Raw genomic sequence first — 27,412 nt, forward strand, 5'->3', positions numbered from 1 at the left:
AGGCATTTTCTTCCTACTCCGGATGTGCTTAGCCTGATGAGTAACTGACCTCCAAGGAAGCTAAAGTGGTATAGCTACTTAGGGAGATAAGTTGGTGCAGCACAGCAACTGTTTAAAGAAACAGCAAGAGTTGCATTCCAAAGCCTTAGCGAGGAGTTTTCTGCCCCCACTGAAGCTAACAGCATGGCAGTGTGTTGGAAGTATGGCCAAATTGTAGTTAGAGACCCTCATGATTTTTGTTGCTTATCTGCTTTGTTCCCAAGAGCAGTATGCTTTGAAATTTGAAATGTGTGGGCAAACTGTACATATTCTGTTGATTACCAATCCTAATTCACTGATTTCCAAACTACCAAAGAAATACCTCCTTACTGCCTTCTGAAGGTGCTCTTCAATGCAGTCACACATTTTATGTGAGATTGTCCTTGGAATGCTCGTGCAGGAGGTTGTTCTGCCCTGGCACAAGTTCACGTGCTATAGTAGGGAACCTTTAAGCCAAGGCTGGAAATTCTGACAGGAGGCAAGGCCTGCAGACTGAGCGTTTGTTGGTGCAGGGCCCTCTGTCTCTGCACTGATTTAAAGGAGTTGCCAGTCCCAAGTGCTTCTTCCTACCCTTGTGCTGTGAGGTTCCCACAGCTCAGCTATTGCACTGCTTGATTGTAGAACTGTGGTGAACCAGGTGTAGGATTTTGTCATCTTTAAAACTCCTCCTTTGCCCTCTTTTTATATTATTCTGAACAATTCCCTGGTGCAGCTCATGGCAGGGCTCTGCAAAGCAATCTGTCCCAGAGTGGCTCCAAATACAGTGAGTTGCAATGAAGGGGCAAGCCCTGTAATTTGCCCTTTCCTTGATGTGTATTCCCTGATACTAAAGCTATAATTGCTGGAGCAGTTGCTGGCTCTGACTGAGGCAGAGAGGTATCTTCTGGTACAAAACAGAATTGGTGATAGCAGGCCAGGCTCTGAGCCTGGTTCATTCCCGTGTGCACTCCTGGTTATGTTAGAAATGGAATATCTAATCTGGGATTTGTTTGCTTGTTTTTAATTTTTGACATACCCGAAATAAGAAAAGATGCCGTCTTATGGAATGTTCTACCTTTTCGTTTTGTTCCTTGAGTGCAGGTGATCTCAGCGTTGCAAGTATTTCCCAAGAATCCACCAGTGTCATCTAATTACCTTGCCTGGAAAAATGAAAATTTAAAACTCTTGTTTGTTTTGGTTTCAACACTGCATTTCTAAGTACAGTGTTGAAACCAAGTACGATGTTTCTTAAAAATCCTTTTTTGTCAACATTTCAAGAGGATCTCTGAGCATGAAAAGCAAACCCTGAGTTTGTTTGGGGAAGTCGTGGTGTCTCAGTGAGAGCTAATGGACGGGGCAGCAGGCAGAAGGCACTCCAGCCATTCACATGGCAGTGCCAAAGTGTTAGCAGCTCTTGGGAATTCAGACTGAAGGGTGAAAATGAATTGAGATTAAAATGTTTAACAAGAATTCTTTTTCATCATCTCAAGAACTGCTAGTAATGTGGCCAAGAGAAATGCATTTAAATACCTGTCTCTATAGGAATGTTCTTTCAGCAGATGAGCTAATTTCATAATGGATCTCTTCTTCATTGGTAAAATTTAATCAGGATAATAGGTTTGCTGTGTTTTGTTACTCTCTTCAAAGATGACAAAAAGGCACTGTATATTTTTTTTATTATAATGAAAATGTGATCCTAGGATAGGAGCCAGCGCACGGCTGTATTAATGTGACTAAGGGAGGGAAAGGTGACTTAAGGACAATTTTTCTGTAGAGCAGGGAAACTGGCTGTAAGGAGGCAGATTGTTAGCTTCATAGCAGCCATTGGGAGACATGGGACAAATCACAGGAGGGAGAAACTGGAGCACTCTTGTTAACAACAGGAGAATTAGCAATTACTTTACAGCTGTGCTGCCCCACGCTGCCAGGATTGCTAAGCTCTGTGTTAGTCATGCTCTTGTGGCCTTGGCCCCAGGAGTTCCTCTCCAGGGGATGTTTGATTTGCACTTGGTTGCCAGGTTGATGAAAGAGCTTGCTTTGCAGGAGCTGGCCCACAAAGCACACACAGCGGGTGTAAGAGGAAGCTGTGCTAGGCGATAGGTGTGGGAAGAGCACAGGGTAGCATGCTGCCCAGGGGCCTGCGCAGCACAGGACCCCTCTCTTCACCATATGGCTCTGCTCAGAGCCCCCTGGGCTGCTGCTTAGCTCAAAGGCACAGCACAGGGTTGGTTTGTGCTGCCATAGCCTGGCTTTAATCCCAGTCGGTGGGATGCTTTGCCTACACTGGATAAAAGGTGTAATTCAGTTCTCCTCAACCTAAATTTCATTCTCTGCACTGAGCTTGATGGTAGAGGGTAATTAATTAGCCCCCAGCTGGTTACATTTTAATTAACCATTACATTCAGTTGTGCTTATGGTGGGTGGCTGTGTTTGTTTCGCTGGACATCCTGGTGCTGGTGGGTACCTGAAATGGAGGCAGCAGAGTGGTTGTAACATTGCGTGGTGCTTAAGAAATACATGTGATTATGTAAAATTGCTGCAGGGATCTTCAGTAAAGGAGGTGACAGAGATCAAGGGAAAACAATGTGCAGAACAGCAGTGATAACCTCAGAGGGGTAATTCTGCCACTGCAGTGGAAAGGAGATGCTTGGCTGTGGTCTTTGAGGCAAAACAGCTCAATCGCACTTAATGTCACACACAGCACGTGAGAATTACATTTCCTGGGTCAAGCCCTTCCCACTGATACCTGCATAAATCTAAAAGGTGCTGCTAACATAGATTCTAGTGGTGCGTTTTAAAGCCCCTCTCGCTCTGACAAAGGGAGAATGTGGTGGGGGGGCCACACTTAAAAAACATGGTCGACATCTAGCTGCTGTTGGTGAGAAAGGAGCAAGGCCTGCAGCTTGAGGTGTGCCTCACTGCCTGTCAGCCTCCCCAAGGCTGGGAACATCCTCCTGCTGCTGCCTCCTGTCTCTTAGGTTGCTTTGTAACTCAGCTCTGGTTTCTCTTTGGCATTTTGAAAAGTTTTTTTTAAAAAGAAGCAGCTAAAACAGGGAGAAGGGCTGGAGTAGTAAACCAGCATCTGAGTTAATGCCTGTTACAGGTGGAAATGCTTAATGGGCATCAAATCAAGTATTAATCAAGTATTCTTTCACTGGTGCATGCTTAACAGGAAAACAGCAGAGGTTCTCTCTTCTCTGGTCATATAGGGTCAGAAGTCAGCACAGGAGATAAAGAGGATGCAGTCAGAGCCTCCACCAAGTTTGAGTAGAACAAATGAACTGCCATCAGCTGTTACCCATATACAATAATGAGACGGGCAGTCAATTCATGCATTTGGGTTGGAGCAAGCAGTGCTTACAGCATTAGCAGGTGGGTCTAGATTTGTATAAGATAGTGTTTTTCTTTTAGTTTTCCCTTAGTTGTTTTATGTGTTTTTATGCAGCAGGAGCTCAAACAGAATTTTGCAATGCATTACAATATAGAAATTCTGCCCCAGGTGGCAAAAACACAGTGTTCCTGCTTCCTCAGAAGTGAGGGAAGGGGGAGAGCAAGACTTGTGTGTGAGCATTGCAGCAGGAGTCCCAGCAGCCTGTGGGAGGCTGAGGGTTGTACTTTCACTGTATTGTGTTCTACTGAAATTGTTGAACTAATGAAAACTAATTTAGCATGCAGCAGAGAAGTGATCAAACCAAGTGAAAATGTGTGTCTTCTCTTGCATGGGAATTTGCCAAACCTTCTTTAACCAAAAGGAATGTAACTAAGGCTGAACGTCCTCAGTGGGAAGAATGCTGATGCCTTCCATTTCCAAGCAAAGCTTTTGGACTTTTCAGCAAAATAAATCTCATAAATCATTTTGTTTTGCAAGGCTTAGAGCAGCCTCTTAAACCGGAACTCTGCCAGGACTCATCTTCTGCACAAACTTCTCAAATGCTCACATTGTGGGTGATACTGAGGTAAACATATATGAGGAGCCCAACTCACACAAGAAGCATAAAAACAGAGGTATGTGGGGTAACATGTTTCAGTGCCTTTAGCTCTTATCAGAGTAGGATTTCATTTTCTTCCCAGTTTCAAGATACATAGCCTTGTTAAATTCAGGCATGTTGTGGATGCCCCATCCCTGGAGGCATTCAAGGTCAGGCTGGATGTGGCTCTGGGCAGCCTCGTCTAGTGGGTGGTGACCCTTCCCACAGATGGGATTGAAACTAGATGATCTTTGATGTCCTTTTCAATGGAAGCCATTCTATGATTCTATGTTATTGCATGCTTTTTTTTTTTTTTGTGCTAGGAGATACTATTCCAGAAATTAGCACTGTATAATCAATTAAGATATTATAATCACAAAATAAACAAAAGAGTTAGGCAAAGTAGACTAAGATAACAAAAGAGAATAAATGGAAGGTTTACCCTTATGCTAGGCTCACCCACAAAACACCAGTAGAAGCAATCTCCAGAAGAGATCCTTCCCCACTGGCAGCCAGCTCTTAAATAGGTCCAGGGGGGCTGGAGCCTGGCTCCACCCCTTCCTGCAGCACATCTGAATTGCCTTCACCTGTGCTCCTCTGGCTGACTCATGGCTCGCCTCAGGTGATCAATCAGAGATTCAGGCCGTGACTCAGCAGTTCCCATACAGGCACTGTACATAGGAAACCATTTAAAAACCAAACCAGGGACACCTCAGCTCTTTAGCACCCGCAGTTACCTGTAGGGCATTCAGGCATTCCCCTGTGCTGTGCTCCTGCTTCCCCTCTCCTTTTTCCACACAGGTAGGTTCCTGACTGACCTGTCGCATGGGAATAATGGTAAGCCTTAGTGATTCACAGCTAGGATGTGAGGAGCATGCAGCTCTTTGCTCGCACTGTGAGGCAGTTAATGCAATTTGTGCTGTGTGGCTGAGCGAGCAGTTAAAACTGAAGCACGGAGCCATCTGTTCCTCCAGCTGACAGCAGGCATGGCGGGTAGCAGCTCGCTTCTGCTGGGAAGAAGCATCTCACTGGCATCAGGAAAAGGTCAGGAAAGTTTTGTTCTCCCACCTTTATAACAAATTCTTTTGGATTTTCTTTTGGCACAGGCTCTGTGCTCCAGAGATTTTTTTTTGGTCTGTGGTCAGTCTGTGGGAGGAAGGAAATGGAAACGTGGCTGCATTGACCATCTTCTTTTTTCATTTCCTACCTAGTTTTGGGGGAGACCCATCAGAGTGACACAAATGTTTTGCACTTCCCTTGCTTTGATCATCTTGCAATGCTTCTTTAATTGAGCCGAAGGCCACAAGAAGTAACTTCCCTTGAAATCAGCTCTTAGAAGTCTTTTAAGAACTATTTGCCATTTTTCATTCATGGCAATTACTAGATTTCTGCTACAACAAAAAGCCATTATCTCATTAGTAACAGGAAGACCAGGAAAAGGTCTGACCTGCTTCTCAGTGAAGAGGAAGAGCCTGTTACAGATGATATTGAGGTACTGGGCATCTGGTGCTTCTTCTCATTTGTCCTCACTGAAAAAGAATTACAGGGAACAGATGACTTGTGCAGCTAACATGATCAGCAAAGGAATAAGGTGAGCCTAAAATAGAGAGAGAACAACCTGGGGAAGGCTTGAGACAACTGTTTTAAGATGAGACAGGCCTGACTGTCTGCAGCTCTGCGTGCACAGAGAATTGTCAAAAGCAATCTCAGGAGTTCGGGTTGGAATTTCTGAAAGCTGGTTGTGGACAGGCAAGGTACCAGCAGGCTGGGAAAAGTGGGAAGCAAAGCTTCTCTTTAAGAAGAGCATGGATTTGGGGGTGAAGCCAAGTTAGAGTTTTATAACACAGTTCACATCAGATCAAAACTTCAAAAACTATATCAAATGAAGCTCATTTGTTTTTAGGAATGAGTAGCCAGAGAACGTTGATGTTCTCTAACTTGATTTGCAGATCTGTAATGCTGTGGCACAATATTCCTATTAGAAAAGCAAGGAAAGTACTTAAAGTCATGAAGAAAAGATTTGATGGTAGACTACGTGGGTAATATACCTGGAGGGCAGCTGTCACAACTTTCTATTATAGGCTGTTCTCAAGCAAGTCTTTTAATGGTTTTACAGATAACTAGCGCTGGTCAAAGAAGCATGTTTGTCTACTGTAGCAGAAATGCTAGGTCACGGCTTAAAGTAGTGATTGAGCACCTGGTAGGAAGGCAGGACCAATTCAGGGGAGCTCAGGTGCAAGCAATGTGCCTGAGTGACTGCACCTGGTGGAGTCAGGATCCACTCCTTTCCAGACCTCATTTAAGGGTTGGCAGTGGAAGCAAGGGTGTTGTGCTGGAGATCCCTGCATACCTGAGGTCTTCTAAGGGTAAGCAGATTTATTTTTCCTTTGTTTCTGTGTCTACAGAAGCATATTCTGTCTTGCTTTGGACTAGGACTTCCTTATTACACTGTATGAATTCAGAGAATGACCTGGAAGAAAGAATTGGGGGGGGGGAAAAAAGTAACTTCCACTAGGATAAAGTCAAGATGGTATTCTTAGCCTGGAAATATCTGCTGCTCTATACACATCCACAGGAAGAAACACTCCACTTTTTTTTTTTCTTTTTTTTTCTTTTTTTTTTTTTTCCCCCTGTTTCTTTCCTTGGACTACATCTCAAGTATTCTTTTGTGAGATCCTGGGCCTTGCTGGTCCCTTAGCCAGCCCTCTGGACCTACTTTGCTCCTCCTGCTGAGGTGTGATGGGGCTGTTCTGAGTCAGTACATACATTGCTATAGAAAGCACTTATGTTACCTAAGCAATTTTATAGTCTATTATTCTGTATAGCAGAAGAAGAACTATCTCCATTAACACATAAATACCTATAATGAAATAACTTAATACAGATTTTTTTCTTCATCCAATACCTATGGTTATTCCTATACTGTTATTTTTTCATATACTGCATGTACGGAACTGCAGCCAAACCAAATTTCATGGCTCATCTCTATTTTGTGATTGCTTAATTTGTAATTAATATGGCCAACTTACATCCTGTAAACCCTACTCATGAAAAAATACATGAGTATTTTTTCCTTTCTCAGTAGTCAGCAAACAAGCATCTGGCTGAGACACCCTTGGCACTGTTTAACCAGTAGGCAGTTGTACTTCATGAGAGTGTGGCATACTGGGCCCAGTTCCAGTCCCACTGGAAATTCCTGGTTCCTCTCCAAGGAATTCAGTAAAAGGACAACAGAGCTGCCAGGGTGTGGTTTTTCATCCTGGTGGGTGGACCTGTCCATGCTTTACTGACCGTTCTTCAGCAGTATTCAGGATGCCAATCTGGATTTGGGTTTATGTGCTCTGTATCAGCCTGCAAGACTAAAGAGCACCAGGCAACAGATCAAGGTTTAGTAACTGAGCTATCAACTAGAGATGTTTTCTTCCAAAAATTGTTCCTAAACAATGCCTAAAGAAATTTTGGCTGCCTTAGTGCTTGTTTTCTTCTTACAGCATATGCAATGTTTCTACCTACTTATTTGGAGTGCTGGCCAGGATTCCATAACAGGCAATATTTGGTTGGAAAACGATGAGGAGGCCAACTGTGCTTCCTATGTAACTTCAGCAATTTAGGATGAAGTTTCACAATTTTCTGTGTATTGTAATAGTGGGGGGGGGAAACCAAAACAAAAAAGTGGTCAAATAACATTATCTCCCTTTGGTATGAGCTCTATGTTATTTATTACACTTAGTGAGCCTTTACACTTCTTTTCATCTATTCATGATAAAACCCACTAATGTCCTGCACTTATTAAACAAAATTTCTGATTTTCTTTCTCTTGAGTACATTGCCTGACTGTCATTCACAAAGCTGTTTTCTCCTGCTTGAGATGGGAGTTATCTCTTCACCTTACAGCTGCTCTGAGTGTCCCCAAGCTCATCGGGCTTTCCTATGTTCACAACTGCAGTGGTAGTTACGTGCCAGCTAAACATTCTGTACACTGTAGGAGCATTTTTCTGTCAGGGCAGATGGTGCTCAACTGATAGAATAATACATGAACAGCAGAGAAGATGTGGGCTGATTAAATAATCAGCATACCGTGACATTTGATCGCTTAGCTGTAACTTAAAGCTGGGTCAAAATGATGGTCTATTAATGTGCCTTGCTCCCTCCTTTCCTTTTTTGAGTTGCTGTTATGTTCGTTCCAGCTGAAAGCTTTACCAAATGACATGCCTTCTTGGTAACAAAATATAAGAATTCTTACTTGGCCCTGTGTGTTATGGAATAAAAATAATAACATAAAGGAAATTAAATTTTGTTAAATGAATTTAAGTTGCCAGGCAACCTGTCATACACAGCATGGTATCTAGTCAAACACTGCAGACAAACAGGTTAATGCGTAGTATAGACCAGCATTTAGACCTAAGTGGGCAGTGAGGACTGGAGGGAGGACAGAACGTTAGTGTGCCTGAATAGCTCTCACTTTGTGGTTTGCTTGCGTGTCCACAAGTCTAATTAACTATATCACCTCTACCCCTTCCTGTCTCCCTGCTTGTACTTGTACAATAACAATATTTAAAAGCCGTTTTCAATCATCAACTGAAGAATAAACAGAGAAAACATGTTTTTCTCAGCAAGGATATCTTTATTCACTAACTGAATACAACCCACTAAATTACTCATCCTCTTCTCCAAAATCTGTTTTGTTTTGGGTTTTTTTGGAGTTTTTCTGTGAATAAAATGGAAGAGGTACCACTAATGAACTATTGTAAAATGTTAGTGCTAACTAAAAGAAAGCTAACATATTTGGTTGTTTTGTAACCACTGGCCATTGGACAGGGGAGAAGTTGCTGTACATTATATCCACTATGCAGAAAAATGAAAGACTTGGTCTACTACAGCCTAAAATGTTAGTGCTGTCTCTGGAGTGTTCTTCCAAAGTTCTGTTGCCCAGTACTGAAGCTCTATAATATCCTGTGGTGTCCAGGAGTCCCACAAACATCACAAATAACAATTCCTTGTTATGCTATGAAATTATTGTTTCCCTTGTTGGTGTCAGTTCTGGGAGTGGTGATCAAAACTTCATCTGAGATGGGTCATGAGATAAACCTGATCAGAAGTGGCAGTTTAGATCATCATCATTGACGCTGCGAATATTTATCTCCAATATCTACCTGAAATTAAGAACAAAACAAAGAGTTTCTCTGTCAAAGTGATGTAAAACATCTGGAGCTGGCAGCAGAATCTAACCATGCAAGAAATGGTTATGGCAGCGGGTCCCCCTTAGAGATTACATTTGGAAACCAAACTTCTTAATGTTTCTTGGCTACTTGAGATAGCAAACTTTCCAAAGTGATATTAAAACAATCTGGTAATTTTATTAAATTTATTTCAGAGAATTTAACATAAAAGTTCTATACTGAAGATTTGTTTCTGTGAATAAGAACTAAGTATATATATTTTGTGGAATTAGAGTGTTAACCAAAAATAATAGAAGATGAAATCGCCTGCTTACAAATAGTGTTGGGAAAGAGGGAACAGCTGCTTGGCAGGTGCTCTGCTACACAGCTGGCAGCTCAGCTCCTGACTGGTTTGCCTCCTCCTAAAATCTGTAGAAGGCTTTTGCTGCTCAGGTGTGTGGTGTGAGGATTAGGTGCTCCTCCTGAAGGCATCTCTGTCTTTTTGAGTTCTGAGTGAACCTTTACGGGGAAACTGATCTTTGTTTCTGGTCTTAAACCACTCATATGATACTTGCCTCTTGTACTAAAAGAGCACTTCTTCTAAGTGGTTAAATGCTGGGAGAAATTATTTTCTTATACTCATGTTTATCCCACAAAGTATAATACAGGTGAAATGAACAATTCTAGTTTATTTATACAATTTACTGCTATTCTGGTTTTTAAGTTCCTTATCAATAGAAGCAGGTTAGGAAATAAGAATCATTGCCAAAGGAATGACGTGATGAACAAACTCCTCTTGGACAACCGAGGCAGACAGTTACATTTAAAAATATGAGCTATGCTGACTTAGATCACACACCTCAGATTCACTTCCCTGTTTAATCTATAAAATGCACCTTGGAAAAACAGCTTCGCTTCATGCAAAATCTCAAAGTCAAAAGAGTCTGGGCTGGAAGAGCACAACCAATTCAAAACTGGCATCCTCTGAGCTCAGTCACAAGCTGCAAATTGACAGCTTTCCTGAGGTTCCTATTCAGATGAGTTATAGCATTAATTTTCTCTCTAACCTAATGGAAGGAAGAAAGGCGATTACATTAAGAACCCTCAGCAAGGGCAGGTATAACTTTTCATCTAGTTATTAACATTTACAACCGTCATCGGCCGGATTCCTTGGAAATGCAGCAAATCCTCCTTCCTTCCTGACCTCTGGAAGACATGAAACACCAAGCATAAAGCATTTTCTGTCAATAAAGCATTAACAGAACTGGTCTGGTTTATAATGTGATGCTTTGAAGCAGATAATGAAAGAGACAAGCTATGAGTGTGAAGCAGATGATTTTTGAATAAGAATGCAGTTTGAAAAGTATGCTTAAGTCATTAAGCAGCAATTCTGAAGGTCTGTACAGGCTATGGATATTCAAATCATTTTGCAGTCTCATTTAATATTTTTCATTGTGACCTAAATTTTGTTCCTGTAATATTTATGAGGGGGGGCATCATATCAGTGGGATATGAAGGTGACTTAGGGTTGAATGTCATTGTTTGGTTTGAGACGTGCTTGAGACACACAGTAATGCAGGCATAGTCTACATGCTTAAAGTGGCAAGCAGCAGGCCTTGAAGGGCAAAAATGCTAGTTAGTTGAGCATTATGGAAGTAAAGGAGCTCGATCATGTGCTGCAGGAAGTTCAGTAAGCTTTGTCAGTTATTCTCTTTTAATCTGAAGGAATTAATCTGAAAAAAAGTTCAAAGGATGACACTGAATAACGAGCTCGCAAGGATAACGATTACGCTATGCATTCATTATCAGTCCTTGGCAGCCTCCATTTTGTTCTATCTGCTGAGCAAATGTGCTTAAGTAAATCTGTTCTATTGGAGGCCTCATCCTGAAACTATTTCCTGGGAGTGGAGACAGGATGATGATGATGATACTCAATAAACAAAAGAACCAACACTATGTCTTGAAACAAAAGCACCATTTTGAATCTCTGATGCTTTTATACCTCTTTCTCTCACTGCATACAATTTTCAGTAAAGAGAGTTTATTCTTTATTATGTTTGCATATATTTTGTTTTCTACCATTAGTTTAGAGATTCCTATGTGAATACTGCAAGTGGTCCTCACTTGATAATCTTCCTCATTTCAATAATTGTTTGTTTTAATTATGAAATAACTCTTGCTATCATACTAAAATACATTTTTGACTAACATTATCAATAAGATTTGCTAAAAAAGCCAAGGAATGATTGAGATTGCATTCTGGATTTTAGCATTCATCTCATGACTTACTGAGAAGGTAAGTGATATATGTGAAGCATATGGGTAATGTACTGTTCTGAAAGTTGCTGTGACTAGAAGTGCTGAAACACGAGACGCTGACTCAAAGGTGAATTTATATATACGATTATGTGTCTGGGTTTGTTCCAAATAATGGCGAAATGGATTTATAAAGCTGCTCTTTCTTGATGGAAGAACAAAAGCAAGTACTCCTTTTTTTTTTTTCCCACTGAGAAATACGATACTTCCCAGTACTTTGATGTGTGAAATGCGTAACTATTTTTATAACTCTCATTATGCAGGAAGAAAACCTGTTTCCTCAGAATTCACTGTGCAACTGACTGGAAGAACGTGATGGTCCTGGTGAACTGACTAGAAGAATGTGATGGTCCTGCTGACCCATCCCAGAGACCTTCCTGTTTAGCTGTGGGAAGCCTGCAAAGGTAGGCTGCTTAGCAATGGTCTGTCAGTCATGTGCAGGGCTGGTCACTGTGAATAATTTAGAGGTGTCTTAGATTACTTTCACTGGAAATGGTCTTGAAAACCGAAACAAGCATGTGGATTGGGTTGGGCACTGTGTCCCTGAATACATCTCCATTCATTTGCTCTGCAAGCAGTACAAAGCATAACAGAAAATGGTAGGTCGGGCACCCACATCACAGTTGTGCTTCATCTGTGTTTGCATTGCTGTATACTGCGTTTAGCCCTTCCGTTTCCTGTTTTGCATGTTTGATTATTCATGTGGTGCTCATCCATTTTTGACATCTAAGTTAAACTTAACATCTAGGCTTGAATGTTTTATAATTCTGATGATAGAGGGAAAAGCAGTGAGAAGTGCTTTATATTAATAAATAATATCAAAATCAATATGCAATATTGGTATCCAAGAATTATGAGTTTAATATTAATAACTTAAATGTACCCTTACATTCAGTGTTTGCAAGCATGAAACCGTTTTCCTATAGGAGTTTGGAGGTCTTTTTAGACCCACCCATTTGAGCTTGATAAGAGTGCTGTGCTGGAGCCAAACTGATGTTTGAACTTGTAAAGTGTGATTGAAGGAGACAGAGCAGTGTTTTAGGGACTGACGCTACCTAAAATGAAACTAATTCAGGCATATGTAGTGCTTATAACATTTTATGTCACTAGCCTCAAAATAAAATATATAGCTATAAAGTTGTTCCATTAATCAATATCAATCAAAAAGTTGGCTTTGGATTTCTCATTGTGATAATGAATTTTTAAAACTATTCATGACCTAACTGTTGATATTCAAGAATCCAGGGCTGCAAACACAACAGCATTTGGTTAGAGTAAATTGATTTTGATGATCAGAGGGCTGGAGCACCTTTCCTATGAGGAAAGGTTGCAGGAACTGAGCTTGTTTAGCTTGGAAGAGAGAAGGCTCCAGGGAGACCTCATTGTGGCCTTCAAGTACTCGAAGGGAGCACATAAACAGGAAAGGGAATGCCTATTTACAAGGGTGGGTAGTGATTGGACAAGGGAGAATGGTTTTAAATGGAGACGGGAAGTTTAGGTTGGATATTAGGAGGAAGTTTTCCACTGTGTCACTGCCCTCTGTGTGAACAGGTTGCCCAAGGAGGTTGTGGATGTCCCATCCCTGGAGACATTCAAAGCCAGGCTGGATGTGGCTCTGGGCAGCCTGGTCTGGTGGTTGGCGACCCAGCACACAGCAGGGGGTTGAAACTACTTGACCGTTGAGATGCTCTTCAACCCAGGTCATTCTATGATTCTATGGTATGATTTCCAAAACAGATTTTCATCCTAAAGATGACTAGGGGGACAGGGAAGGAAAAAAACAAAACAAAACAAAACAAAACCACAAAGCTTTGTTTATGTTGATATTGATGCAGTACAAGACTCTGAAACTGGTATGCCTTGCAGGATATGCTGGGATATTGCAAACTGAAACAGATTTTTTTAATAGATCAGTTCCCAAAACCCAATACCACATGACTGTCATGAGACTCTCTGTAAAGCACTTCCTAGTGATCTTTCCAGCCTAGGACAATTCTATTATACATTAATGTTACCATCAGTGATATCCTATCACACGATGTTGAAAGTAGTGGAGTGAAAGACCAAATGGTGAGCAGCCCCTGGCATGTGCTGGAACACAGCCTCCCATTAGTGCACCCATCTGTATAGCCATCTTGGACAACACCATGACATGACATGTGCTGACTCCCAGGCTCAGGCACAGGTGCACATGTATTACAGCTCATGTAGAGGTGCAGACATAGGAAAATGGAAATCCGTACAAATGCTTTCTGAGGGTAAACCTGAAGTTTACTGTAGGCAGCAACTCCTTTGTAACTCATCTGCACTAATTCTTCAGTGTTGTCTCCATTGTCTCTGTTTTAATCATATAACTTAATTAAAAACTATAGGAGAAAATTAAAAGTGAAAAAGCTACAGTTTCAGAGTGAAAATCCTTATATTATGCATATATTACACACTGTAGCTCTGGAGGTACACATCCTCTGTTTTTGTGTTTCATACTTCAGATTTCAAGCACTGCTGTGTGTTTGGCAACAATGTGTAATTGATAAGATGCCATGCAGAACTGCTGCATTGACCTGACGCTGTCTGCATACAGCTGGTAACTGAGATAAAGTGTTTAACCAAGACGTGGAGGGTGACAAGACAATAGTACTTGTTCCTGTTCACCTTGAAGTCCCACAATATCTGAAAATTACATTTCCAAGTATTATTTCTGCATGCCTGGCTTGCAAAAAGATTTAAAGGAGATCTATGTATGGATGCACCACATACTATCTAGTTAAGCTGAAGATCAATTTCCAACTAAACATAAAGCTTTTGCGTTAAATAAATATTTCAGTTGCAGTCATCTCAGTACCTGGGAACAGTCAAGTAGCTTGTGGGGGTCATACTGAGCAATACATTCCCTCTATAATTAAATGGCTTAGGTCTGGGGTAGTGCTTGTAACGAGTAATGTAGAGAAAGCTTTTTACAATAGAGTAAGTGGAAGGAGAGTCAGATTAAGGTACAAATAGCTGCATTATCCTGTGGGAACACTAATGATTCAGTGTCATTTAATTGCAAGAAGAGCTGTGTAGAATAACAGCAGAGCAATGCTTTCTGACAAAGAAAGTGGATTTAGGAGGTTTTCTTTGGGCACCATGTGTGCAAGCTCTTCAGAACAGACCAGTGCTTAGGTTGTGAAGGCCATTTGTCTCCTGGAGCAGAACCCTTTTTGCAGGTTTTTGTTCTATTTGTAAAATCAGTTGTTGTTGTGTGGTGACTTAGCTGTGGCATTCTCTATTCAACTCAGCTAGTCCGCATCTCTAGCCTGTGTTTTCCAGGACCTACCAGCAAATTTCTGAGTTACTTGCTATAGCGTGATGCAGCTTGCTGCACTTTGTCAAACTGTGGATGGGAAGATGCCAGCATGAAGGAAGGAACCCGAGGAAACGGGGCTACTGGCAGGGAACTGGACATGAAGGATAAGTGGCTGGCAAGGGGATTGGTCCCATCCGTAGAACAGTTTTCAGTGGCCTTGGGAATGGGATGAGGCTTCTGTTCTGCCTTTGAAGTGAAGAAGTAGATTATTGAAAAGGGTTTATGTGTACTTGGTGATGCTTAAATGCCTTGATTGAAGTAACTGTGTATCTTACTTGTTATGTATGGTTTTGTTTCTAACATTGTGTTACAAATGCTATTATCTTATGCAACAATCCCAAATTCATTATGCAAGTCATTGTACAAAACTACGTGCTCTTTGTGGCTGTAGCCCTTGAGCATGCTGGTTTTCTACTCAAAATTTTCCATTAGGAAAATATTTGCAATCTTAATTCTGATTTAATTGCTATGCCTGGGAATTTTATGGTCACTAATTAGGTTAATACCGATCATTTGAACACAAACATAATTAATGCTCCACAGTATTAAAATTAATCATACATTTAAATCTAAATTAAATTAATTAACAGTGAGAGTGAACAATGGCCACATTTCTGATTATACCATGTCAAGACTTCCTGAAGAAAACCCTCACTTAACTGATAGAGATGAATCACGTGCGTGTTTCAATAACTATCTGTTAGTAATAAATGAATTACAGGGTAAAGAAGATGCAGGGCTGACATTCTACAATATTGAATTTTTTATTTATTTATTTTTTACGCAGAGGGGATTATTTTTCTTAAGCTCTTGTATTTCTTTGCTGAACAAAAATACACAAAAGAGTCTGGAGAGCAAATCTTCATCAGCTGTGCTCAGCAAAAGAGATCCTTTTGCCTGTGGGATTCCTCGTGGCATTTAGGGAAGAGAGAATGCTTCTGCAGAAGTCTGCTGTACATAGGGACGTGACACAGCCTCGGTAGCCTTCTACTGAAGGTTCAAATCAGAGATTGCACAAAGATAGCTGCGTGAACCAGCATTGCTGTCCTCTTGCAGCTCCACTGTTTCCCCTGTGTCCAACTTTTATGGCAGATTTTGGGTCCTGCACTATTCACATGGGTTGGATCTGGTGAATGAGCCCAGTGCTGCAGTTAAGCTGTCAGGTTGAAGAGGATCAGTGGAGCTCAGCTGCTGTGGAACAGTTCCTGTCCTGATCATTTCTGATCTCTCAGCTTCCTAGGGCTGGGGAAAGGAACAGGAGCACAGAAGCCATTGCATGCTCAGAGCTTCCCCAGTGGGGCCTAATGGGAGGCAGATTGGAGGGACTTCTGTGTGCAAGCCTCACCACGAGGCTCTTGTCACTGGAGGTGGGGAAATCACTTGCTGGATTTAATAGAAAATGTAATTAGGGTTAACCTGAATTTAAATAATTGTTAGACTACTTAATAGCTATTAACGTGCTCTATCATTCCCTATCAGAGAAATGCAAATACATGTCATTGCATCAATTTGTGAGAACACAGATTGGAAGCTGATAGTTGTTGCTGTAATTTTCCACCCGAGATCTCTTAAAAACTCCTCCTATGGATTTCCGTGACAAGCCACCCAGAGACATGGGAGGTTTTAATTCTTCTACTGCAACCCTCGGCACTTGTGATAGTCTTTCTATTAGCAGCAGTGAACTAATGTGGGCGTTGGTAGAAATATAAGGATGTATTTATTCTGCCTTTGCAAATTAAATTATGTTCAAAGATGAAAAATGGAGTATACAATGGAAAAATAGAGAATTAAAACTCTGTAATTTTATATAGCATTAAAGTAATGATTTCATCCTGCTTCTGTTAAAGACTAAAATTTTTAATGAGCACTGGATAAATAATGTATCTTGGCACAGGTTCTGTAAGTTCACCATGTTTAACACATATATATATTATTTAAAAAGCCTGACATCCAATTTAGCATTAGGTAATTCTTTTGCAAACAGACTCACAGTGGATGTGTTTGGCAGTTGTTTAACATTTCTTTCCCCAGCTCTAAAAGGGTCCTACAACAGCAACTTCTCTCTGCTTGCCAGGCCGTGAAATATACTCTGTAACAGATTATTTAAAAGAAATATCTGAAGACAGGCAGACTTTTCATGTGCATTAATCACCTCCAACAGAACTGAGGATCAGATGAATATAATTTAAAGTTTTTTATTTTTTGAAAAAAAAAAAAAAAAAAAAAAAGCCCCAAACATCAATGATAGTGATTCTCTGAAATATTGATCCTAGGATAAAATTCAGGAGATGGGTCTAATCTATGGCTGTTTTTACGTGAAGCAGTCCTTGGTAGTGAGCACTGTTGCAACGTATTAAGAATATGATCTGATCCGTCTTCTGAAAATCACGTTTCTCAGAATGTGGATTACATTTCCCTTCTCAGTACTTATTCTTGCTACCGGTGTCAAAACAGAAACTGCAAGCAATATGATAAAAGAAAAAATGTATTATTTCCTTGCAGCTGGTGTAGTTGTCTGTTTTGAAATGGTGTTTGGTGACACCCCAGAGCTCACTCTTTGCACTTTCTGTGCTACAACGGCAGCAGTGCTGTAAAGGGCAGTGAATAAACCTGGGCATGCTGAAATATTATCATAAAAAATACATGTGTTATTTCTCTCCATATTAATAGATTCTGTTTGGGGAATGTTCAGCGGAGGCATTGTGCTGGTGATACAGCCGCCCCCGAATCTTTCCCCAGGTTGTGCAGAATTAGCACGAGTACTTTGTGCACACAGCTGCAGCTTTCAGCACGCGGGAGCCTCTGCAGCAGCTCCGCTTCCCCGAGAGGGGACTTCGCCAGAGGAATGGCACTGGCATGCATTCAGAAGCCACACACCCACCCTCGCTTCCTACGCACGCTTTTGTACTGTCACCATGCATCAGCGTGGGAGCGCAGCTTTGCAGGTCAGAGCTGCTTAGACTCTGCTGAACGCGCCGCCTGAGTGCTTTTCTCTCGCTGTCCCCTGCTAGAAGAGTCTATTTCCTTGAGCAAAATGTAAGCCATATGGGATAATGCTTTTGGAAGCCTGGAAGTCAGATCCTTTGAATTTTTTGCTTTTCAAACTTAATTTATGCACATATGAAAGTAAAGCTTGTTTTCCTTTCTCTTCTTGTCTCTTTCCAATCCAAACCATAAAAAAAAAATCTTTTCCATTGATGTTTGAAAAATTATTTTGAAATTTAGAAAGATAACCCCTGAAAAATTGTTTTGACAAACAATTTGAAAACAAGCCATGAGCTTTATTTTTTTTTCCCTCTATCAGCTGTATGAGGAATATGTCAAAAATGTTGCTGTGTCTAGCATAGTATCAGCAGCATGTGTTAGAACTGGCAATAAATCTTATTTCTCCAGTGCCTGCCCAGTTCTTTATTGAGAAAACGATTCTTTCTCTTTGCAACTCATTTGTTGCTGGGCATGCCTTGGTTTCTAAAATAAAATATATGAGATTTATAGAAAAGACTTGCTTTAAGATTGTTTTTGTTTCAAGAGCTCTGTTCTGTTTGTGCTCTGAATCAGAGAAGGCTCCAATGAAAACAAGCATGTAACAGGAAAACAAAGATCAGTTTCCCATGTGTTCTGGTGTCTTTGGTTACTTCAGGATCACTTGGGTACATTTCATTCGCATTTCATTTTATGCATTTTTCTGAAGTTTTCAGAGCAAATTTCCTGCAGATTCTGCTGCATCTGTGGAAATGGTTCTGTGGCTTCCACAAGAGACTACATAAGGTATGTTGGATTTAGACTTTGACTTGTGCCAAGTCCTATGTTCAATTATGGAAGTCAAAAGATGGAGGAAGATGAACGTGAATAGGTTTATGTTACTGATGCTATCTTTGGCTTTAAGTATACTGACCAGCAGCAAAAAGTTTGTCTGAACTTTCCCAAATATTACTGTGAAATCTGGGACTAAAGATGGAAAGTATTCATCAAATGTTTTGAATTTGGCAACTCCATAAGCAATTGAAAACAAAGTAACATGAGGAGAATAATGAGGATCACCTAATCAGAGTTATTACTAAGAAGGATGTATGGTCATTCTCAGGAAGCAAAGTTTGCTTATTTTCTTTTCCAAAGCAAGAGCTTTTAAAGGATTGGCATTGAACTTTGATGGTATTCCTCAGTGCATTTTTTTTTGTCTATCATTAGATATCATTTATCACTGGAGTTACTCAGGACTATGCCCACTGAACATCAGCTTGTAATTGCATTCCTTCTTTTCAATCACATATTGCTGTCTCATTTAGGTCACAGAGCACTATGTTATCCTTAAATATAAATGCCTAATCACTAACTCTGAAACAAAATGATATTCATTTTTCTGATTTGACAGGTCTGATACCATTGGAATATGCTGACTTCAAGCAAAAGCAGGCTTTTAGAGAATCGTTTTATTCTGTGGCAAAACTGATGGGTGGGACCTGTTCAGCATGGGTGTCATTTTGCATAAAGCTGGATTATCTCTACTTTCTTTGACCTTAATCATAACATGCGGGCACATGATTCTGTCAAAATTCCCTTGTATAAATACTTTCAAACAAGGTAAAGTTTAAAGTTCATTTCAAAAGTCTCAACTCTTGAAATTGTAAACCTGTCCTTCTTAAAACAATGGCAGCTTTTTCTGTATGAGCAACGCACTTTAGCCATTGATCGCATTTGAAGCCTAGAGATCTAAGGTATGTCCCAAATTTTTTTTTTTAATTACCAAATAATTACCAAATCAATGCAACTGAGATACGGCTTGCCCAGTGCTAAATAACCACCCACTGGTTTGCTTATTATACAGGAAGTACAGTGGCAGCAGCTGGCAAACCAAGTCTTACAACTTCAGACTTGTGTTCAGTGCAGTAGATCAAATGGTCTTGTTTATCTGGATGCATTTTTCTCAAAGTGGTGTGAGGGGTTTTTTTTGTTTCTTTTAAGTCAGATTCTTGTAAATTAAGTTGCTAGCTATAATCATAAATGTATTTCTCACTGACTCTGGCTCACATCCAAGCACACTGTTATTTTTGCAACAGTACAGTGTGTTCCTCTCTTATGAATGGCAGGAGAGTATGTCGTGATTTTGGTATGATCAGTTGTCCTTTATTATGTGACTACTGCAAAAACAACTAGTTCTGTCATTATTTCTTGGTTTAACAGCATTAATTTCAGTGAACAGTAGTATTGGTACTCTAATAAAATGAAACAGTAATTTCAAAAAGCTGCTCACCAGTAATCTTAGTGGGCATGTTTTAAACTGAGGAAGAATTTGGAAAAACATTGCATTCATTAGGTTTAGTTTTTTCTACCCAAAAACTCTGCGTGGACTGTCCTCCCTCTTCCTGGATGCTACAGAAAATAACGCATAAAACCAAGAAATATATTACCCTTTTCCTAAGTACTTTACCAAATAACTGCAACAGAATCTAATTAGTCTGAATATTAAATAGAGAGATCCTGTAGATTAGTGAAGAGAAACTCAACATTAGTAGTTGTTGATAGTGTGCTGATTGACAGCATATGTGAGTGATTGGTTTGTGAATCATCTGAAGCATGTTTTTATCATGCTTACTAGTTACAAACTATTTATTTTCATGAAGTAAGACCATTCTGTACTCTAAACCCCATCACGTTGCCAGAATATAAGTTCTAACCTCTGTTATCCGTGTTATCGTTGTAGATGTCTAGACTTGCATGGATTTGACTTAACTAAGAGAATTGTACTCTGGTTGTGCCTAGGCAGATATCCAGAAACACTATTCATTCAGATGTATTAAATGAAGGCACTGGTCTGCTAGCCTGAATACACAAATGGATTTCTGTTTGTCTGTTTCTGATAGCAGTGGTAATATATATATTTGAGTGGCAGATGGTTTCCATGCAACATCAAGCTCCACATGTTATCTCCTTTTAGAATTTGTATATTAATTCATTTAACGTAAGTTTTTGAATTCATAGAAGTTCATTAATTCAGTTGGTATGGTAATTCACACTTCATTAATTGTGAATCTTATTAACTTATTTAAATAGTTAAGTAAGTAAATACCTGTTTCCATTGCAAACCATTTTACTAAATGCAGAGCATAAGATTGGTGTCAATGTATCTGCAGTAAAAAACAAAAGCAACAGAACTCAGCCACCATAGAAATACTGCTGAAGATGTGACCTGTTTGATAATAACTTTCCTCATGTCTTATGGGAAGAACTTTTCCACAGAGGAAAGTCAAATTGTTTTATGTCTTTTTCCACATTATGACTTGCGTGTATCACTATCATCATATTACCCGTATTCTGAAGGACAAGTTGTAATCTGTAGGTTTACATCCTAGAGATGTGCTCTGCTCTTAGTCACTGTGAGGAAAAATTGACTTCATTGGATTTTCACGGTTGGAGAAAGTGACCATAGTACATCTAGACTACTCATTTAGTTCATTTAAAAGATACAGATCCCTGCTTCAGAGAAGACAGCTCCTTAATCTCATAAAAAGATTGTAAGACATTTGTCACACCAAAAGTTTGCTACTAGGTGCCACAGAAAGCCCCGTATTATGTCTCTTCACTCTACATAGTTTTTGAATACATTCCCAGTGGACTTTTCACCGTTAATTCCTCTCTACAGTTAAAACATACCTAACATGCAACACACACCTGCATATGAAAAGGCCGTGAATATATACTTGGTTGGACTGCATGTAGTTCTTATATTATTTCAGACATTCTGAGCAGGAAAAAATGTGAATGCAGTAGTGACCTTTGGACTGTAGAGGACCTACATAAGGTCAAAGTAGAACTCACGGCCCTGCACAGTGTGGGAACATCCATAGAACAAAATATTCCCAGACACAAAACCTGGATAGTTAAATACATTTTTTATGACGATCATCATTTATACTTTTTTGCAACCAATATAAAATGTATAGAAATTTTGACAAAAACAACTCTTCCTGCTTATCATTTAGAATACAATGTAACTCTGAATAGCCTGGCTAGTCATTTGCCATTTTAATGACAGCAAGCGCAGACTTTGAGATAAAAATAAAACAATCACACAATAATAAAAATTAAATAAAATTTAGCAGTGGTGAAAAAACTTCATTCTTAATGAGATTTTGTGTATTGGGTCTTACGTATAGGGTCTTGATTTCTTTGACCAAATATTGTTATGCAACAAATGATTAATCAGGTAAGTGTCTCATTAAATAATTTAAAGAGGAAGGGCCGGACTCCATCTTAAACTACAGTGATGTAATTTCAGGACTTTCTCCTTCGGAAAGTTAAACAATCTACAGTTGGAAGAATATCAAAGTTGAGGATTGGGAGCAGATTCAAATGAAATGCACAGCCAAAGAATGACCTCCCAAGGACAGTGTAGGTAGAAGAGAGAGTGAAACTCACAGATGATGACCGGCAACAGGGACCAATGGCTTTGTGAGAGCTGGCAAAGTAAATGGTGGTGAGCAATATAGATTTTTTTACTTGGACCTGAAGCAATTTTGGGAGCCAACAAGTACTGCCAAGACAGAGCAATTGCGTAGATTGAGGTTGGCAAAGAAGAGGTCCCAGATATAGGGAGTAGCATGTAGCTGGAGGGAATGAAACTGGAGGACAAGGAAAGCATAAAGTTAGGAAGAGTCATTATAGACAGCTGTTGCCTCACAGTTTTATCAGCATTGTAATAATAATATGGCATGGTAACTTGCATTTATGTCATTTTAAAACATTTTGTAGTTGATTTGTGAATATTTTCCCCATTTCTTTTGAATTTTCCTTAAAGGCTCTTGTTTATTTGCCTGTCTGAGAAACAATGTGAGCTCCAGACGGGCATTTAATAAATCCAAGAATAAATACTGTTCCACTTTGATACAATTACCTAAAGCTTTCTGGACGACAGAGAAGTTAAGATACATCTTTTTGTGGAAAAACATTTAGATGGCTAATGCAAACTTGTGTCAGAGTCAAGCTCACATCAGGCAGAAATAATGGTTTTAAAGCTATTTGGCTAATGCGTTTCTGCCCCATCATTTGTTTTCGTACCTTACAAAACTCGCCTTAGCTTTGCCCATACCAAACTAATACTACTTTAGTCCCACCACAGGCTGGCAGTTGTGCCAATATCCTTGGAGATCGCGTTTACTTCTCTGCTGCTCCAGGGCTGCACCAGTTTCTTCTTGTGGAAGAAGATGGCTCTTGAGGAAGGGAGAGAGAGCAAGTTAGTTGATTGGCTTTTGAATAACCTCTTTTATGTACTTCAAACTAAACTTGGATTGATTTGTTACTGATTTTTTTCAAAACAAAACTGTCTTTTTTTCATTGTGAAGTTCGCTGTTGATGAGTGTATGCATTTCAGAAATCCTTGTTGTAGCTCCTGCTAAATAGTACCCAGACTGGAAGCTGGGCAACACCCAAAATCGTGTGCTAAATCTTTTAATGAACTGCTTTTGCAACGTTTTTTAAATTACTGTAAGAGGTGTAAATAAAGCCTGGACACTTCATGCCAATAATGCTGCAACTTCAGTTCTGCAGCCCTTCTGCAGAATTCTTAATCTTACTGCAGTTTTATAAAGAAGTGATTTTTTAAATAACTGGGACTGTAGTTCTAGTTTATATATAACATGGTGAACTTTTTTTTCCCCCTATGGAAAAAACCCTCCTTTAATAATAAGGCAACAGAGAGATTAATCATGAAATATATTTAAATAGGTTTCACATTTAACAGTGACTTTTAACAATTTTGCAGGTTGCATATATTTTTAGAAAAAAAAATTCTTTAAATTCAGTAGAGTCATTAATATATCAATAGAATACTTGCGGTGCCATCAGAATGAATGACATATTCTGCTAGTTATTTTAAAAGTAAGAACAGAACATATGTTCAGAAACAGAATTAAGAACAGCTCTGCTAAGTCCAGAAATCAGAGTAGATCACATGCTGCTATGTATCTTAGGTATATTGAGAATAATTAAAAGGCACATTTAAGCTTTTATCAGTAGAAGAAACATTTAGCCAGATGCGAAATTTGCTGGGCTCAAGCTCTCAGCTGCATGGGAGGATGCACACAGCAAGTCACTGCAATTAGGCAAAAATTAAACTTGTTGAGGATGCGAGTTCTTTGCAGAGAGCAGACCCTAAGAGGTCTGGCTGCAGCTACAGCATTACTGGTTGCTAAGGGGACAGCGTTTGTCAGGCGCTTTCTTTTGTGGGTAGATACCATCATCCTTCTCTACTGAGACTGGATTCTCCCCTGCCACGTGCAGATCAGCTATGCAAAAGCAGCCCCTGCAATCCAGAAGGGGACTTGGCCAAGGTTAGCTAACAGCAGCAGCCGTGGGCAGCTTTGGCCAGGGCTAGTCAATGAAACAGAGGTTGCGTGGTTTTGGGAGCAGCTGACACCATTAAGAGTGTTGTCATGCTGTTATCGATACCTTTGCTTGGGAAGACAGTTAGCTTCATGCTGCCACAGCAGCCTGTGAATGCACTACTTGTACAAGCTGCCTTGGTGACCACAGATGAATCTCTTCCATCAGCATATTCTCAGTGCAGCTGGTGAACAGCTAGCTTGGACATCACCCTCATCCTGCATTCAAAGTGATTTTTTAGCTATCGTGACAGAGACATCTTTAACTCTGCCACTGTGTGTGTTATGTTGTTAAGGCTTGGTGCAGCATGGTCTTCACAAAATCCGTTTGTAGCTGCTTCTGCTACAATGGAATCAGGTCCTGAGAGCACAGTTATTATGCTGCCAGGAGCCAGTGCAGTACACTGTTAGCATCTAGGATCATCTTTTTAAAGAGAAATAGCCATCCGTGAGAGCTGGATCATATCTTCCCATTTTCTTTTTGTATTTTAAGTATGAATAAAGGTAAATGATTTTGTTTTTTTTTATGGAATTACTTTTGATGGCTTACTGATGAAGATTTATTCCATAAAAAAAGATATAATTTTCTAGACAGTTGTTTATCCATACTGTGCTTCTGCCTCTTTTGACATTGCTATTGTATGCCACAATTTTTCTTATTAGAAGTCCACAGAACTGTTCTATAAGAAAGTACTGCAATTTCCTTCCAATTACGTGCCGAGAAATTCCTAAGTGTTATCTGTCTTTGAAAAAGCAGGAGTTTTTTGTTGCTGCTCATGTAAAATATATGTTAAATTGTACATATTATTTTGCTGTTGTAGCTGAATGGCTCGTTTTTCCTATTTTGCTGAAGTTGTGTTGGATGTTTGCTAGTATTTGAAATTATTAGCCTGATTTCCCAAGCAAATGAAGCTTATGCGAATGTGTTTGCTTTGCCAAATGCTTCTGCCTGTCAAAGCTGAGGAGAGCCTCAGCTTTCAAACAGTTGATCTGGTTCATCAAGATCCCAGTGATAATTAGGTTCCTTCTAGTTTCATGGAAATGAACTTCTATGTGGAGGAAAGAGAAAATGAAGTTAGTGCCCCCATTGAAGAAAAGGCCAAGAGAATCAATCTGTTGTGACAGTTCATCATTTATACTTTTTGTTTGGCAGCTTCATGACTGTCCAAACAGCACACGCAGAGCCCTTGGAATAATTGCAGCATGTGCTGCTGTCTCTGAGGGTGCGATGGGGGTGGACTAAGGATATTCCTCTAAGGAGGGAGAGAGGTAACTTGTGAAGGTCTTTCTCTGCAGGAATCCTCCTTCTTTCATTCTGTTTCTTGTGGAAAAACAGGTATGTCCACATGGATTTTGGATTATTTCTAGCACTGGACTTTTGCACAGAGTTTTAGTTTATATTTTCTGTTGTTTGCAAGACACAGCAGTTTGCTAATAGGCACATTTTCTTTGAAATTTCCTTGCATTTCTTTTCTTAATGGTACCAACTGTGTCTTCATTACCCTTTTGTTTCAGAGCAGTTCAGGGCAACACAGCAGAATTCTGTTTGCCTCGAGTAACCTGTGCTGGTTGAGCTCTTAGTGAGTTGTACCATTAAAAATCATTGTCAAACTTATCTGGCCCTGAAGTTTGCACATGACACATGCCTAATTGAATGACAGCAAAAATAATAGGCATCAAAATCCATTTTTTAATTTACATTTTCAGTTTTTATTTCTGCAACAGATGCAATACCCATAGATCAGCAGTGTGAAACCGAACAAAATCTTTGCACTTTGCCATAGCTTACTGGTCTCTTTCCAACGGTATTTAAGTTGGAAATCTGACCTCATGGAGCCTTGTATTTGACAGAAGGAAGGTACTGCTTGAAACATTGAAACATTCTTTTTGAACTTCTCAATCATTTATTCATGAAGTCATATGCTGAGTGGTATTTGGCCAGATCATTTGCTTCAAGAGTCAGGTTTATGATTCTCATCCAACAACAGCAGACTTGAGGGTATTTGGTATATTACTCTTACAGATATAGCGAGGCAGTTCCTGACAGAGTCTTTCCTAATCTTCCTCTAAAAAACAGTGAGAAGCTAAGGCTGAGAGTCGCAGATTGTTTGCTTAGTGCCAACAACCTGATCGTGAAAACCTTAATATTAAAAGGTCAGGTATTTAATGTTCTAGTAATGAGCACTTTGTGTGAAAAACTAATCTGAACAGACGTAAGTTGTTAATTTGATTGGCACTATTCACAAAATCGCTGCCAAAATTCTTATGGAGAGATGCAAACTGATATCCCAAATCAATTAAGGGAACAGCATTGTATTATAAACCTTAGCCATCTTTTCAGCTGTTGGAGCAAACATAGCTTTGAAAGCTAACAGTTGAAGATACCTCAGAGGTCAGCTTTTAACTTCAGTGTTCTGGTTCAGAGCTTTTGGGATTGTCTGTTTTGTTGTTGCTGCACCAGATATTTTTACACACCTTTAAACAATCTGCAAGGGTAAAATGCCCTAAAACTGCACATCATTCTACTTCTCACTGGAACTTTTGTAAGATCCCTGTTTTTAAAAAACAACCAATGAAATAAACAATTCAAAAACCCCAAGAAACAGAAGTTTTCATCAATTCTTTCAAAATCTGTTTTTATTCCATACTGGAAGACAACCAGACAAAAGGAACACACACACAAGCGTATGCACACATGTGCATATAAATACAATCTTAGAACACCCCATTAAAGAAAATTTCAGTAAGAGGTTGAGTTTACTAACAGAAAGAGTTTATTTTGATAACATTAAGATGGTACATTTAAATTTCAATGTTATCTTAAAATATAATAAGTAAAAAGACTTGGAAAAACAAGCTTTTTTCTGAAATGAAATACCTTGCATATGCTCTCAACGTTGTCCCTCCCACAAGGATTTCAGTGAAATCATATATTTGCAAAGTAGCTACAGATCTGGTTGAAATGGCAATATCCCAGTGAAAAATGTATGTCCAGCTGTTTGAAGATTTCTTCTGCTGTTTATTTAACTGTGGCCCCATTTTGTGCACATCATGACAGTTATGGGTAGGATATCTGCCTGGCATTTTGATGAGCAGATTATTAATCCGGGTCTGCTACCTCTGTGGTTACTCATAGTCTGTGTTTTTTAACCCTTGAGTTAGACTTTTCATTCATACACTTTATATTTTCATTAAGCATAGGCTCTTTAAACATATATTTTCTAATAC

At 39.7% G+C, this 27,412-nt stretch overlaps 1 long non-coding RNA gene across 1 annotated transcript; it reads left to right on the forward strand.

Moving 5' to 3' along the window:
• Positions 1-4,534: 4,534 nt before the first annotated feature.
• LOC128079814 (uncharacterized) lies at positions 4,535-18,279 on the forward strand. Its single transcript, XR_008206331.1, has 3 exons — positions 4,535-6,352; positions 11,725-11,865; positions 17,547-18,279. It is a non-coding gene; the product is annotated as an uncharacterized LOC128079814 (long non-coding RNA).
• Positions 18,280-27,412: the final 9,133 nt, after the last annotated feature.

This window comes from Tympanuchus pallidicinctus, unplaced genomic scaffold (assembly GCF_026119805.1).
Source record: "Tympanuchus pallidicinctus isolate F22 unplaced genomic scaffold, pur_lepc_1.0 scaffold1, whole genome shotgun sequence".
Taxonomy (NCBI): domain Eukaryota; kingdom Metazoa; phylum Chordata; class Aves; order Galliformes; family Phasianidae; genus Tympanuchus; species Tympanuchus pallidicinctus.